Source organism: Bos mutus, chromosome 2 (genome assembly GCF_027580195.1).
Source record: "Bos mutus isolate GX-2022 chromosome 2, NWIPB_WYAK_1.1, whole genome shotgun sequence".
NCBI classification, from domain to species: Eukaryota; Metazoa; Chordata; class Mammalia; order Artiodactyla; family Bovidae; genus Bos; species Bos mutus.
Genome location: NC_091618.1, coordinates 107221351 through 107237932, shown reverse-complemented (window position 1 = coordinate 107237932; position 16582 = coordinate 107221351). Strand labels below are relative to the sequence as shown.

The 16582-nt window shown below is 37.8% G+C and overlaps 1 protein-coding gene across 2 annotated transcripts in view; it reads right to left on the bottom strand.

The window, feature by feature from the left end:
- The window catches only part of B3GALT1 (beta-1,3-galactosyltransferase 1), a 628268-nt gene that overhangs the window by 413230 nt on the left and 198456 nt on the right, over positions 1 to 16582 (bottom strand). The window contains exons 2-4 of one of the 2 annotated variants that reach the window (XM_070357856.1): positions 7553 to 7637; positions 6426 to 6529; positions 5608 to 5674 (exon numbers count right to left, since the gene is read on the bottom strand). The gene's annotated coding sequence lies outside the window, so the exon portion shown is untranslated. The remainder of the gene's footprint in view (positions 1 to 5607; positions 5675 to 6425; positions 6530 to 7552; positions 7638 to 16582) is intronic. The other variant, XM_070357857.1, reaches the window with a different exon arrangement.

Below are 16582 nucleotides of genomic sequence, written 5' to 3'. Positions count from 1 at the left end.
GGCTGAGTTCCTTTGTGGATCACCTGAAACTATCACAACACTGACTGTTAATCAGCTCTGCTGCTGCTGCTGCTAAGTTGCTTCAGTCGTGTCCGACTCTGTGCGACCCCATAGACGGCAGCCCAGCAGGCTTCCCTGTCCCTGGGATTCTCCAGGCAAGAATACTGGAGTGGGTTTAAAAAGTCTAACAAAAAGAAACACTGATTTCTAGACTCCATAGGACTCTCCCATCCCAAAGTGCTTCTCCCATGAGTGCTTCTCTGTGCCTCAGAACCTGGATCCAAAATGGGAAGAGAAGCTTGGAAAGGGATCTGAACCTCTAGGGAAGGGGTGAAGGGCTTGCACTGTGGATTGCTGAGAAAGCTGCTGTCCCCAAATGGTGCAATCTTTTTACAGCCATCTCTAAGCACTTCAAGGTCTCACCACTTCTCCTCTTGACATGAAGGTTGTTAAGTGATGAAGTTTGTGGTTTCTGCAGCATTATGCTACCCCACTGTTAGGGGAAGCACACTGACTGAAACCGCCCACCCTGGTCAGGCACCATAGAAACCATCTGCATGAATTGTTTTACGACAGGAGGTCCTGGTAAGGAATACGGAACTAATAAGCCACCACCAACCAGAAGAGTTCAGGAAGAGTCAAAAGGAGACACCACATGCCCAACCACCTCCCAGAATCCTTCTCTCTGGCATCCATCTTGGCTGAACAAGGTGTGCACCACCAGGAAGGACTCTGAGTCAGAATGATTGGCTAAAGACAACCCAGAAACTAACCCCATCACCATAAAACCTGAGACTGTGAGCCATGTGGCAGAGCTGTTCTCCTGGCTTCCCTTACCCTACTGCTCTCCACCTGGGTGCCCTTTCTCAATAAAATCTCTTGCTTTGTTAGCACATGTGTCTCCTCGGACAATTCATTTCCGAGTGTTAAACAAGAGCCCATTTCGGGTTCTGGAAGGGGTCCCCCTTCCTGTCACACTGCCACTAATGCTTCTGAGGTTCTTGATCCAGAATGCTCTCCTAAATTATCCTCCTCATGTTACTCCTTCCTGCTTCTGAATGTCTACGCTATTTACTATGATATATATATACATTAAACAATCTAGAATTTGACATTATTTGTCTTGAGTTTTGGGAGTTTTGGGGGGGAAGGGTGCCATATATTGATCATTGTGGAAATTCTTAAAGGCATAAATTATCTTTCCCTCAATAGTAGTTGCCAAACTTTGCTAATCAGTAAGGCCATCAATAGCATATTCTTTTAAAAATCAGATTCCAAGACCCAGACTCCAATCTGCAAAAATTGTAGCACTTGTCTAGATTCTAAGGAATTCATATTTTCAGAAAGCTCCCCAAATAACTGTTATAATCAGCCAGCTATGGGTATCCCTGTTATATATATAAATTTTCCTTGGGATAGATAGTAGCATAATCTCAAAGCACCTTGTGACCTGAAAATTATTTACTCTTTAACTATTAAAAATTCATGACCAAAGCCTCTGATTTCTACATAGTATTGTTTCACCTAGGTTTCAGATTCTAGTACTGATTTTGTGACTACCATGTAATATTTTAAAAATTTTAGAATTCAAAACACCTAAAATTTCATCACATATACATACATATTTTATATGGGAACAGCCATTCCAAGCACATATTTGTAGATTCTAAGTTTTCTTTAACATAATATTATGTTAAATACTTTGTAAATGTCATCATTCTTCAAAGTAGTAAAAATAATATTCCACTGAGATAAAGGCACTAATTAACTTAATACCCCACTTTTGGTTTTCGTTATTTATCATTCCCCTATAATTTTAAATATTTTTTAATTGATACCTGTGAAATAAACAATTCATTGATATAATTGAATTATATTTTATCTATTTAGAAATACTTACTATATTAACAAAATATACATATCACTCTTTTTTAAAATGTTCTAATACTTGAACATTTTGTCCAGGTTGTTTTCTTATTTTTGAACTTTTAAGACAATCCTTCATAAATGACACTATTGAAAGTCAGTCTCTGTAAGAGACTGACTCTGTAAAGTCAGAATCCGTACATTCTTGGGGTTCCTATATTTTTGCCCTAATTTCCCTATTATCCTGTTTTCAGGGGGTACTTTCTAACATCAGCCACACTACAGGGAGGAAAACTGTAAATATTATAGTACAGATTCAGTGTTTTTAAAAACAGGGCTTATAGGTCCCTTATTGAAGAAGACTCTTGAGATTCCCCTGGAAAGCAAGGAAATCAAACCAGTCAATCATAAAGAAAATCAATCCTGAATATTCACTGAAGGACTGATGCTGAAGCTCCAATACTTTGGTCACCTGATGAGAAGAGCAGACTCATTAGAAAAGACTCTGATGCTGGGAAAGATTGAAGGCAAGAGGAGAAGGGGATGACAGAGGACAAGATGCTTGGATGGCATCACTGACTCAATGGACATGAGTTTGAGCAAGCTCTGGAAGATGGTGAAGGACAGGGAAGCCTGGCCTGCCACAGTCCATGGGATCACAAAAAGTCGGACATGACTGAGCAACTGAATGACAATGATAATAGAGTATCCTGGAATACTTGTTAAAAGTGAGGAATCCTGGACACTTCAAATTACTCAGACATTTAAGTTTGGAGTCTGAGAGAAAGAAATTTAAATAAGAACTCCACGTTATTTTTATGCACACTAAAGTTTGAAAAAAGTCTTCTATACACCACTATATCAATGACTTTGCCATCTAGATTTAAGATATACCCAGTGCCAACAGACCTCTTATTCTACTTCTTTATGAAATTTTGTGTGTGTATTATATATATATATATATATAAATTCTGTGATCACTAACACAAAATAGTTCTCTTTCCTTCCCACCTGGAGCCTCCTGTAGTAGAGTGCGCCTTTTTATATCTTCACATTTCTGTCACTGTTCAGATTCTGTTTTGTACATAAAAGCTGCTCATACCTATTAGTTCTTTAACTTTTAAACCAGATCTATACTCCATTAAATAGGTTAGTCTTGAATATTACAGAAAACTATTTACATGATCTAATTTCCTTATTTTTTTCCTTAAATTAGAATCCTCATTTAAGTGTCTTCAAGACTTTGTTAATAGATTCCTACAGTATTTAATATAGGGCTATCTACATAATAACAATATAGGGTCACTGAAATTCTGTAATATGTCAGATGACAAAGACTCTCTTCCTTGACCAAATCTGGGTGAGGATTCTCTGAATCCTCTTCTCAACTAGGCTCTGACCTTGGGGTCTCTCCTTGGTCTGCTTAGTTCAATTCTAGCAAGAATTCTGCTGAGTCAGTTTAGGGACTCTTCCTATGGTATCTTTCATATTAGATCAGCTTCCACACACACACACACACACAAACACACACATACACACACCCATATCTTCTCTCCCTGACCTGCCTTCAGCAAGAATCCTGTTGAGTCAGCCTAGCAAGAATTCTTCTGGCCTTGGTAATTTTCCATCCATCCACTGATCCCCACTTTGCTCCTAGGCTATAAATCTCCCACTGTCCTTGTTGTATTGAAGGTGAGCCATTTCTCTTTCTCTTGCAGCAAAACTTCATTGCTATAGTCCCTCCTGAATAAAGTCTTCCCTACTGTCTTTAACAAGTGTCATGCATTTCTGTCCTTCACCCAGGCACCGTGCCATATTTCAGACAGAAAAATGAAAGGAGTAGTATTTACACAGGAGAAAGTCACATCCTAGTATGGAAGTCCATCTCATCAGAAATGTTTACCAAGTAATACAATCAAATCTAAAGCATGCACTTGGCATACAGAAAAAATAAAACAAACAAACTGTAACTTAAAAGGACTAAAAAGAATCTTTCTTGTGGCTATATCTGCATGGCTGAATTTAACAGGATAGAAAAATTAAGAGTGCCTAATTTGATGTGGCCTGTATAAACACTGTTATTCATGTCAAAAAACTAGCTATAAATAACATCAAGCATGGCCTATTTTCATGTTGGATCCATAGAATACTCATATTTCATTTTTTGAAACAAAAATCTCTTTGATATACTCTGTATATGTTCATTTTGATGGTGTATTTTTAGAAAAGTCTTTGCCCACTATGACCTCTTTCTATCATGGAGAATAAAAGGTATACACAGACACAGGTGCATAAACCCTTAGGTGTACACACACGCTTATCTCATAAAAATGCATGACCACAGTGGATATTGCCAGGGGGAAGTTCAGATTCTTAATCAATGTCATTACCAAGTAAATGCCAAAGAAATTTCTAGTGGCTAAATATCCAGAGTTTTCTGGGCAGTCACAATTTCCTTATAAATTAATTAAATTAAAAAAACCTAAGACAATGAGAAAACACTACATAATCACTTGAATGGCTAAAATTTTAACACTGACAACACCATATGCTGGTAAGGATGTGGAGCAACAGGAACCCTCCTGCATACTGAATGCAAAATTATACAGCCACTTTGGAAGGCAGTTTAGAGATTTCTTATAGAACAAAACATACTTAAACCATATGATGTAGGACTCACACGTCTTGGCATATACCCAAATCAACTGAAAACTTATGTCCACATAGAACTTTGCAGATAAATGTTCATAGGAGCTTTTTTTCATAACTGTCAAACTTGGAAATAACCAAGATGTCCTTTAGTAAGCTACGGAAAACCAAACTGTGGTACATCTGTACAATGAATATTACTCAGCAATATAGAGAAATGAGCTGTCCAGCTACAAATAGACATGGAGGGGCCATAAAGCATATTGCTAAGAGAAAGAAGCCAGTCTGAAAAGGCTGTCTGCTGTATGGCATTCCTGAAAAGGCAAAGCTGTGGAGGCAGTAAACCAAAGGCGGCCAGGATTTCAGTGAGGGGAGAGAAGGGCCAAGAGGGGAAGCACATGGAATTTTCAGAGTAGTGAAGATATTCTATGTGATACACTAACAATGAAAATGTGTCATTATGCATTTTTCAAACCCACAGAATGCACAATACAGAGAGTGAGCCTTTATGCAACACGTTAAAAGAAAAATGTATCAATATTGGTTCATATCAATCGCAGAAATTGTACCATACCAATAAAAGATGTTAATAATGGAACAAATTATGTGTGCTTTTCAGGGAGGATATGTAGGAGGAGCTCATTGCAGTTTTCAATTAATTTTTCTGTAAAACTAAAACTGCTCTAACAAAAATCTGTTAATCACTTAAAAAAAGAGCAAACTCTAAGACACAGAGGTTATAAAACCAAAGCAAAGCAAACCAAAGGTCCTGCTTCTACTGACAGAATTGTGACCAAAGGGTATTTATGCCCATCATTCATGGAAATAACACTGGACATCTCAGCTGTTACCTCTTAACCTTGAGGTGGTAACTGTGGTGGTACATGCGACAATACTGGCATAAGGCATAAAAGCAGCACCAGAGTAGCTGAGTCCCATCAGCCTGTATCCTCTAATTCTGCAATATTCGGTCTGGGTTTGAGTCAGGCCCCAAATCCGTCAAATGCTTACTCAGTTTCTTTTGAATGAGATAACCTAATTTTACCCAGACCAGACCAAATACGGAAGGGAGGACTAAAACTCTACAGTTACCTCAGGCTGCAGGGGCTCCTTCTATCCCTGGAGGAATATTTTGTCTTCTGTAAACTTGCCCAGATCCCTAGGAGAACAAGGAGTTCTGTGAAAACTGATGTGCCTATGTGGGTCCTCCAAAAGAGGACTTCTTTATCATTGTACAGATGGACATGGAAGGAAAACACTTGTTCAAGTGTCGTGATATAAAACACTGGGCAATCTTTAGGGAAAATGAACTTCATAGGAAAATTTAGAATGCAAAGTATCATTTTTTTTCCCTCTATGAAAAGCTTCTCTAAATCCACATTCTGATCACGGGGACATATAAAAAGCTGGGGATACACTTCAGAGTTTTCAAAAAAGCAGCATCTGTTGCTCCCCAGCAGAGCTCTTCTACACAGTGGTTTACAGATCTACTGAGATTCCATCCCTTCAGATGCTCCGGGGCTCAGCACCAGTTGTCTCTGGGAATGAGCAGCCTCTGCAGAGTACCACAGGGACATTACCATTTTCTGTGTGCCTGCAAGAAGGAAAAGGCCAAGAAGCACCACAAGAGAGAATCTTTGCTAACGATATTTTAATCCAAAGTGGCCAGACTGGTGCTTTGCAATTCCCACTGTGTCTACGTATCATCCAACTTCAAACATGAAGATAATATCTGCCAAGGAATTATTTCTGCACATACTCCACATGAAAGGTATAAAGCATGACCGACAACAAAGCTATAAATAAATTAGGAGCATCTTTAATACTTCTGATAGTATAGCCGAATTTTACACCACGGTTTCATTAATTTTCTAAGGTTACAAAAACCAAAAGTAGAAATTAGTTATTACCTTATAATGGAAACTTCTGCACTCGCCTCAAGGTAAAGCGACGGTGTCCTCAGGCAATCCCTCCTCCCCAGGACTCAGCAGTTCTTGAAGTGTCTCTACCAGGTCTAAAGGGAAAGAAAAATAGATAAATAATCTTCTAGGTGCACTTCAGCTAACACTCATACTCTGTTTCAGGTTATTCAGATTCTCTTTTTGCCATTTCATGAAATTTCCACATATCTTGCATCAAACTCTCTTGTACAAAATCGCACCCTTTACAGAAGACGTAATTTGACTGTGGGAATTTTCTTCCTTTGAATCAATAATCTCATCCATCTTTGAAAGGATGCCTTCTTTACCGACTGTAATACCGTATTAACTCTTTTTCAGCAACTACTAGACTTACTTTCCCTAGATCACAATTTTATACTTTTTGGTCTCCTTAGTAACAGCAAATGTTTCTACAAGAGAAGTTGAAAATTGTTAGACTTCTACAAGTCCTGTCTGTGGCTTTGCTAAGGCTGTTTTATTGCTTTACTCTGCTGTGAAATAAACTAACACATTTTGCTCCCTAATCTCCTATGTCTAATTTTTTTTTTCTGACCTAAAAATCCTTACCAGAGCCTTAAGTATCCCATCAAGTCTATAATAATACTGACTAGAGCCACTGAAAAAGTATGCTCTGCCAGCATGTTCTATAAGATAGCCTTCCATCACCACAAAGTTTCAGACATTCTTTTTTGGAACCAGCAAAGAAAATAAGCTGGCTTTGGCAGTCAATCATGGACTGCTCTAATTCGATGAATCCATTTTCTACAGGCTTTACTTGGCAAGCTCTTCCCACTGCCTGCAAAGTGACTAGTTCTTTGTAAACCTCCTTTGCAATTCTACATACCTTCTATATCCCCAAATGCTATATGTTATTGAAAATATATTTTAAAGAAGAACTTTTAGAGGATATATCTACTTTTGGAGATTTTTTCCTTTTTTTCACTTAAAAGTTTATTGAAATATAGTTGATTTACAATATTGTGTTAATTTCTGCTGTACAGCAGAGTGAATCAGTTATACATACATATATATATATATATATTCTTTTTCATATTATTTTCCTTCTACAACCTGTCACACACATGTTGGTTACTCACAGAACTGTCTTGAAGATAAGGGAAACCAATGGTTACTGCTATGTAGAGCGTAGAGGAGTCAGGAAGAAGGGCTATGTTCCTAGCTCTGAAAATTAGGATTATTTAGGTTATTTATTATAATATAATAAGTTCCATGTTATTTATTAGTATATTGTAATAGTATATATTACATACATATATTATTTACATAATAGATTATTAACATTGGAGTTATTTAGATTATTACTGATGGGTTTCACTTTTCAAATGGAGGTTCATAGTACAAAGTTATAAATTGAGTGGTACTTCTGAACTCTACATGTAAGAATCTTGTTCTCTATATTTTTGGAATTCTTAAGAGCAAATGGTTAGAGACTGGGGAAGATAGGGCCAGTAAAACCTCCAAGAAGAGACACAGAATAGTTTTTTAAATAATATTGTCCTTCCTTATTACTCTTATTATCACAGACACAAAAAAAGCACATACTTCATGGTTACATTTAAATGAAGTTCTAGAAAGGACAGAAAAGAGGCTGTAGTAATAATCAGAACAGTGGTTATGAGAGATTAACTGGAAAGTAGCAGGAGGGAACTTTCTAGAATAATGTGAAATCTATATATTTGGTTGAGATAGTGATTATATGAGTAAATAGATGTGAAAAAAAAGAAAAACAACTATGAAGCCATGTCTATAAAATCTACATTTTATTATAAGTAAATTATACCTCCATTTAAAAATTGGACTCAAAGAGATCTCTAGATTTTGCAGTGATTTTGAATCAGAGAGTTTTTAAGAAGGAGTCACTACCTCTTTCCTGGTCAGCAAAAAACATTACATCCTTTCTTTCACTCAAGTATCCACTCAACAAAGATTTATTAAGCACAAATATATCCAGAGCTAACACAATGGCAGTGAGTTAGAGAAAAGAATGGCTAGCAAAATAGACACTGCTCCTATTATGGAGTTTAAAAGTCTGTCACCAGAAAACAGAAAATGAAAATGCACAAAAACAAGCAGTTATGGCTGTGGCATTGAGGGAAAGCCCCATGTTTTAACAAAGGACTTGCACCAAAACAGAATGAAGTATTTTATGCTAAATCCCAAGCTAATCTGAGCTGAAAATATTGGTGTGCGCTGAGTCATTAAAAGCTGTTAGAGCAATCAGACCAAAGCAAACCAACTAACATTTTTTTCTATTAATCCAACTCTATATATTCTTAAAGCTACTGAATCAAAACATCAAAACACTTTTCACACCAAATTTCATTTTGACATTCAATGTTTTTTTTAACAAACAAAATTTAGGTCTTGCACACCCTAGGGCATCTTATATATACAGCTGTCCATGAGGATAACATGGTGTTAAATAACTCTCTTTCCCATGAGCAAATCCCAGCTGGGAAGACAGGTGCATCTACTTCTGGTGACTATTGCCAGTGAGGGATTTACAAGCTCTCCTAACAAGGAGTATTATGCATATTCACACGAAACCCAAGCTTGTGACCGGTGCGGTACTTGATATACAAAGTACAACCAAGAATAGATCAGCATTCCAATATAAAATGTTATCAGGTCAACACAGCTCCCTCCCCAAACAATTTTAAATGAGGTCCCTTTATGGGCAATCCAATTTTTGAAACATACAAAAATTTTCCTTAGCCTAACTGGTATAAAAAAATCTCCTCATTCCTTTTTATTAAAGGTTTTCTAACCTGTTTGTCCCAAATTCTTTCCAAAATGGGAGGAGCTGTTTATAAGATGAAAAGATACAATTAAAAAGTGGAAAAAAAAAAAAAACATGAACCATATAAGTTACTGAATTTCTAAGCTTCTAAGGAGGCTATACTACTTATTGTATGAAACCGTCTAGAAGAAAATCAACGTGATTTTTTCCCCAAAGACTGCTTTAAGAGAAAACAAAGCCTCCCAGGTGGCTCAGTGGTAAAGAATGCGCCTGCCAATTCAAGGAGACACAGGTTAGATCCCCGGGTCAGGAAGATACCCTGAAGAAAGTGACCATTAAAACCCAAGGTAACCGGGACACTGGATAACTATCTCAATCGTGACAGCCATGTCACGTATCTTCAGAAAATATTGCCAGATTGCTGTCGAAACTGTGGATAGACACTTTAATTACTTCCTTACTCTCATCGGTGATAAACTAAAAAGAAATGCTCTACTGCTGAAAAGGAACAACAGTTCCTGTTTCTGTAAGTTTAGCCTATTTAATATTTAAGAAGTGTGTATATTTTGCCCAATAATACATTGTTTTTAAATCCTACATTTCATTTTTATTCCTCAAACAGTTGATAGCACAATGAAGTGTTTTCCTAGCATTTTAGTGTAGTTTTTTCCCTCCACTTTTCTAATTTTCAGTCTCCAATCTCCCTTGAGTTTTGGTTTCTATGCCTTGCTTTTGCCAGGGGGAATATCAGCTCTCTGTGTTCCGACTTCCTTAGTAGTTCTTTGGTATTCACTCTTACTCTAAGAAACACTTTAGGGTAAAATGTGGTATGTGAGCATGGGAGGTTTGAAGGAAACAAAATTCTGGCATTTAAGACTTTCTTATTCTCCATTCATTGGATACATAACTGTGGTGCAAAATCCTAGATGATGTCTAATGGTTTTTGCATTGCCACAGCTTCCTTCACTCTCAAAGATGTCACATAATGACATTTAGTCTGCAAGCCTGTATCCAGTGATAAGACAAGGTTTTCCTGTGTCCCCAGAGCAAATTTTAACAGCTCCACATTTAACAAATCTATTAAACCCTAAAATCTATCTAGCAGTAGTGAAACATCTTGAGAGAGGAAGTAAAATCTTTAGAACTAGTGACTTAGGACAGAATTTTTCCAGAGGTTCAATTTTAGGCATTAGCTCTACTGTGTATGTGTACTTCAGATAAGCTCCAAAGTAAGTAATCAGCTCCCAGTATGTGCCTGTCACTGTGCAAGGAACCAAGGACACATGAATAAAACATGGCTCTTTTGCTAAAGAGGCTTGTAGCCTAGCCAAGGAAGGTAAGGGGGCATAAACACATTACAAGGTAAGTTAGTGCCATTTAGGCTTCCCCTGGTGGCTCAGATGGTAAAGAATCTGCCTGCAATGCATAGCCCGGGGTTCGATCCCAGGGTCGGGAAAATCCCCTGGAGAAGGGAATGGCAACCCACTCTACTATTTTTGCCTAGTTTTGTCCATGGAGAATTCCATGGACAGAGAAGCCTGGTAGACTACAGTCCATGGAGTTGCAGAGAGTTGGATACGACTAAGTGAATAACACACACACACATGTGCCAAATGGAAACACACGACTAGGGGAAAAAAAATGTAGGTTGGACACTCAATTTCCCAGATTAGGTGGGAAGTACTATGATGTGTAAATCTTTTTTTTAATATTTGTGCTGAGTATAATATTCAGGTTGAATTTTCTCAAAAATGCACATGCCAAGAGGCTTATTATGATATTTTATGAAATAACATATATAACATTCTCAGTGCAGTATCTGATATGGAACAATTGTGAAGGAAGGGAGGGAGGGAGGGAGGGAATATTAAACACTCCTACTGTGAATTTGACTTATCATTATAACTCTTTTGGGTAAATCTTTCATGTGTAAAACATCTGGGATTAGTTATCACAGTTCTCATTCCCCTAGAAGACATCTAACTCATTCAAACAGGTTGCTGGGTGTTATATCTGAGGGAAAGCTGTATATTCCGCTAAGACTAATGCTCACGTGGCTCACCTATCAGCCATTTGAGGGAGTGCTCAAGAGACAGATGAGCAGAGGAGAACTTCAGGCTTTTTAGAGAGGTCCATGAATAGGTCTGCATATCTGTCTTAGATATATGGGGTGGACGAATTGTGAAAGACTCAAATGAATCAAAAGAAGACCGGGTATCTTTAATGCAAAGGAGGCATTTACCAAGTATATCCTTTTTGGTTATCTGATTTTTTAAATGGCAATTTGAACTAGTTTACAACGATGTAAATTACAGATAACTCATAGAAGTTAAAGCAGCACTTATGCAAGGATATGCAAATTCCTTCTACTGGAGGGAAAATTCCTCTCCTCATACCAACTCTATGTAAAAATGCCAGTTTTGCATCTATCTGTAGATTCATTTCAACACTCCTGACTCAACTATGCACCTCTGGTGTTCTGAACTCTCTGCTGAATCAGTTGATAACATCTTATTAGTTTCCTCATTAATAGTGGAGTCAAATAAAATTTTCAAGTTATTTTCATATTTGTATAAAAATCTTGAGTTTGCTTTTAAACATTACATTTTAATAATATATTTATAATATTTGTATTTTGATTTTCCATAATAATAAAAGAAATAATGCAAGTGCTTTCTGGGTCTTCTGGACCACACTACCTTATCACCATGTGCTCTCATATGAACCTAGTGTTCATGTCTGTAAACACAATCATTTGGGCATCAAGAAGTATTAATAGGAACACAGACAAAAAAGGACAACGATGACACTGCACGGAATTTCCACAAAATAGGGAGAATGGTCACTAAATAGGGAGAACTGTCACTATACTACACTGGATTGTACACGAGAATCTGTACATTAGCAAGCCCATGTCTTCTTCACATGGTGAACAGACATTTCATGTCCACAAAACGCCGCCTCTACATTAAAAAACAATATTGTGACATTGAATTTCTCATATTTAGAAATTTGTTTGCATTCATTTGTAACTATGTTTTGTAAGAAGTATAAGCATAAGGTATTTATGCCTGGCTTTATGTTTGCATATTTTTAAGTAACACTGAAAAAAAAATGATTTAATGCCAGGGATCACATAGAAGATTTTTGTGCTTCTTTTTGTTTTTCCTTAAAAAAGACTTTATAGGTTATATAAGTTTAAGAAACACTGGCCGACAACATTATGGAAAATGTATATTTCAAATTTTGCATTTGTGGAAATTTAGTATAAAGCTCTGGTGTCCTGAAAGAGATTATTTCAATCTCATGATCAACTTTAATTCTTCCTGACTTTCCATCAGACCATACACTATAAGAATAAAGAAGGCTCAAAATAAATGTCATTATTTTTTAAATCTAGTCCTAATGAAACTTTCAAAGTTCTCCTGTGTAGGTGTAAAATATCATTACCTCTTTGGATTTTGATGTATTATTAATTTGAGCTTAGTAATATTAGAATCAGACTATGATATTATTTTATTAGAAAAGACTGTAAGGAGTGGCAGATTTATGCTGTATCTATTTTAAACCCAAGAAGAAAGGAAATATACCAAATATGCATTGTGTAAACTATGGAATCATTTTCTACTCTTCTAAAAAACAGAAGAAATCTTGGGAAATTACAGCTAGGAAGGAAGTATTTTTTTTTCTATTTAAATAAAAAAAAATTTTTATTTACAATATTGTGTTCATTTCTGCCATACAACAATGCAAATCAACCATAATTATACATACATCGCCTCCTTCCCTAGCTGCCCTCCACCCCACTCCCCATCCCATCCCATCCCTCCAGGCCATACCTATTTGCAGGGAAGGAGATGCAGATGTAGAGAATGGACTTGTGAACACAGCAGGGGAGGGACAGGGTGAGACAAATGGAGAGGGCAGCACCAAACACACATACACACACACACACACACACACACACTATCAGGTGTGAGCTGGACAGTTGGTGAGAAGTTGCTGCATGCATTCTGTGATGATCTGGAAGTATGCTTCAATTATTTAAAAAAACTTTTCTTTATGATATTATTCATTAACCGTTTATAGAACTCAGCCCCACCAGGGAAACCCTTAAAAGTCATGTATCCTGAGATACTTCTGGGGATCTAACGGAGTGTTCTCTTGAGAGGTAGAGAAGGAAATGCCAAATACGCAGTTAACTCTTCCATGAGACAGCACAAGTGCAGATTTCTAGATGTGGCTTTAAACTTGGAAAGGTAGGGTTCCGGTCCCACTACATGGGGTGGGAGCTTGCGGATTTTTATAGTTACTTTAGTGACTAAGGAAAATTCTCAGCATTTAGTAGATTAGGGGCATGTCCATTGTTTGCTTACTTATCCCTAGTTCCCAGCATACAGTAGACATTCAATAAATGAACCAATGATGTTTGTAGGTAAGAGGATTCAACTGAAACAGCAAGTTCACATTAGATTTTCAAAAACAGACTCAATTATAGCATGTGTTGCTCTATTATAGCAAAAACATCTTAGTGTTAACTGTATTTTAACTGGAGAACATTACTTCAGTTCAGTTCAGTCACTCAGTGGTGTCCAACTCTTTGTGGCCCCATGAATCGCAGCATGCCAGGCCTCCCTGTCCATCACCAACTCCCAGAGTTCACCCAGACTCACGTGCATCACGTTGGTGATGCCATCCAGCCATCTCATCCTCTGTCGTCCCCTTCTCCTCCTGCCCCCAATCCCTCCCAGCATCAGAGTCTTTTCCAATGAGTCAACTCTTCGCATGAGGTGGCCAAAGTACTGGAGTTTCAGCTTTAGCATCATTCCTTCCAAAGAACACCCAGGGCTGATCTCCTTTAGAATGGACTTGTTAGATCTCCTTGCAGTCCAAGGGACTCTCAACAGTCTTCTCCAACACCACAGTTCAAAAGCATCAATTCTTTGGTGCTCAGCTTTCTTCACAGTCCAACTCTCACATCCATACATGACTACTGGAAAGACCATAGCCTTGACTAGATGGACCTTCGTTGGCAAAGTAATGTCTCTGCTTTTGAATATGCTATCTAGGTTGGTCATAACTTTCCTTCCAAGGAGTAAGCGTCTTTTAATTTCATGGCTGCAGTCACCACCTGCAGTGATTTTGGAGTCCAAAAAAACAAAGTCTGACACTGTTTCCACTGTTTCCCCATCTATTTGCCAGGAAGTGATGGGACCAGATGCCATGATCTTCGTTTTCTGAATGTTGAGCTTTAAGCCAACACTTTCACTCTCCTCTTTCATCAAGAGTCTTTTTAGTTCCTCTTCACTTTCTGCCATAAGGGTGGTATAATCTGCATATCTGAGGTTATTGATATTTCTCCCGGCAATCTTGATTCCAGCTTGTGCTTCTTCCAGCCCACTATTTCTCATGATGTACCCTGCATATAAGTTAAATAAGCAGGGTGACAATATACAGGCTTGACTGACGTACTTCTTTTCCTATTTGGAACCAGTCTGTTGGTCCATGTCCAGTTCTAACTCTTGCTTCCTGACCTGCATATAAGTTTCTCAAAAGGCAGGTCAGGTGGCCTGGTATCCCCATGTCTTTCAGAATTTTCCACAGTTTATTGTGATCCACACAGTCAAAGGCTTTGGCATAGTCAATAAAGCAGAAACAGATGTTTTTCTGGAACCCTCTTGCTTTTTCAATGATCCAGCGGGTGTTGGCAATTTGATCTCTGGTTCCTCTGCCTTTTCTAAAACCAGCTTGCACATCTGGAAGTTCACGGTTCACGTACTGCTGAAGCCTGGCTTGGAGAATTTTACTAGCGTGTGAGATGAGTGCAATTGTGCGGTAGTATGAGCATTCTTTGGCATTACCTTTCTTTGGGATTAGAATGAGAACTGACCTTTTCCAGCCCTGTGGCCACTGCTGAGTTTTCCAAATTTGCTGGCATATTGAGTGCAGCACTTTCACAGCATCATCTTTCAGGATTTGAAATAGCTCAGCTGGAATGCCATCACCTCCACTAGCTTTGCTCATAGTGATGCTTACTAAAGCCCACTTGACTTCACATTCCAGGATGTCTGGCTCTAGGTGAGTGATCACACCATCGTGATTATCTGGGTCATGAAGATCTTTTTTTGTATATTTCTTGTTGTATAGTGTATTTTTGCCATCTCTTCTTAATATATTCTGCTTCTGTTAGGTCCATACATTTCTGTCCTTTATGGAGCCCATCTTTGCATGAAATGTTCCCTTGGTATCTCTAATTTTCTTGAAGAGATCTCTAGTCTTTCCCATTTAGAATAAATACAAAGACATGTAACTGGGACATTTATTATTCTTTGTTTTAGCTTGTGGAGATAAGTAAACATCAATAAATATACAGTACACCTATCATTATATTCCACTGTGGATTTCCTTCATAGTGGAGTATTTTGCTATTAAACTAAGTGCTGATTTTTTTTCAATTTCCTTTAGTTACATTATTCCACCATATTTAGGTAGCAAAGAGGACTTTCTCCATGCCTCAGGGTATGGTGATTCAGAGAGAACAAAGAATCATTATTTTGACCTTTGAGCAATTAATTTGACCTTTGTAAGTCAACAGTGCAGACAGTAGTCATTAAAACCATGGCTTTGAAACACAAGTATCAGCAGCCAGAGAGGAAAAAAATTCCAAAAGCTTGGATTTAAATATCAAGAAGCAAATCCTAGGGGACTTGGAGCAAGGGTTTACATCATAGAGCGGTGAAAAGCAAAAAAAAACTAAGAGATGCCAGAAGAGCAGTTTTCCCTACAAAACAGAGAGGTGATAAAAATACAGATCATTTCTAGACTAGAAAAGGAGAAAGAAATAGAAAAAGGAGAACAAAGAGAGCACAGACAATATGGTGGCTCTATTTCCTGAACCTACTTTGGGGTTGAAATTCATGAGTGGGATGACAGAAAATACCGCAGATATTTAGTAAATATCGTACTAGTGACTTACACCACATCTACTCTGGACCTTGAGAAGAAAATAACCTTGTGGGTTACCCTTCAACAAACTAGTCAGCTTCAGTAGATAGAAAAGTCAGCCAGGCAGATCTAGGTAACGTGTCTGAGATGGACACCTGTCCTATCCAAGTTTTATTCACCTCTCACAACATGTGGAAGAAATAGCAGAAATTCTCAAGATTATGACTACTGAACTAAGAAATAATAATAGCTAAGAATCAGAGAGCCTAAAGGGTTTGGCACAAGGTAATTCCACAACAGAACAAAATTTGCAAGATGGGCAGCTCCAGTTAGGGATCAGATGGAGGTTGCTGCTAAATCTCAGAGGACCAGGCAATCAGTAAAAGCCGAACCGAGTTAAAGCCAAACCCAGCTGTAGGGC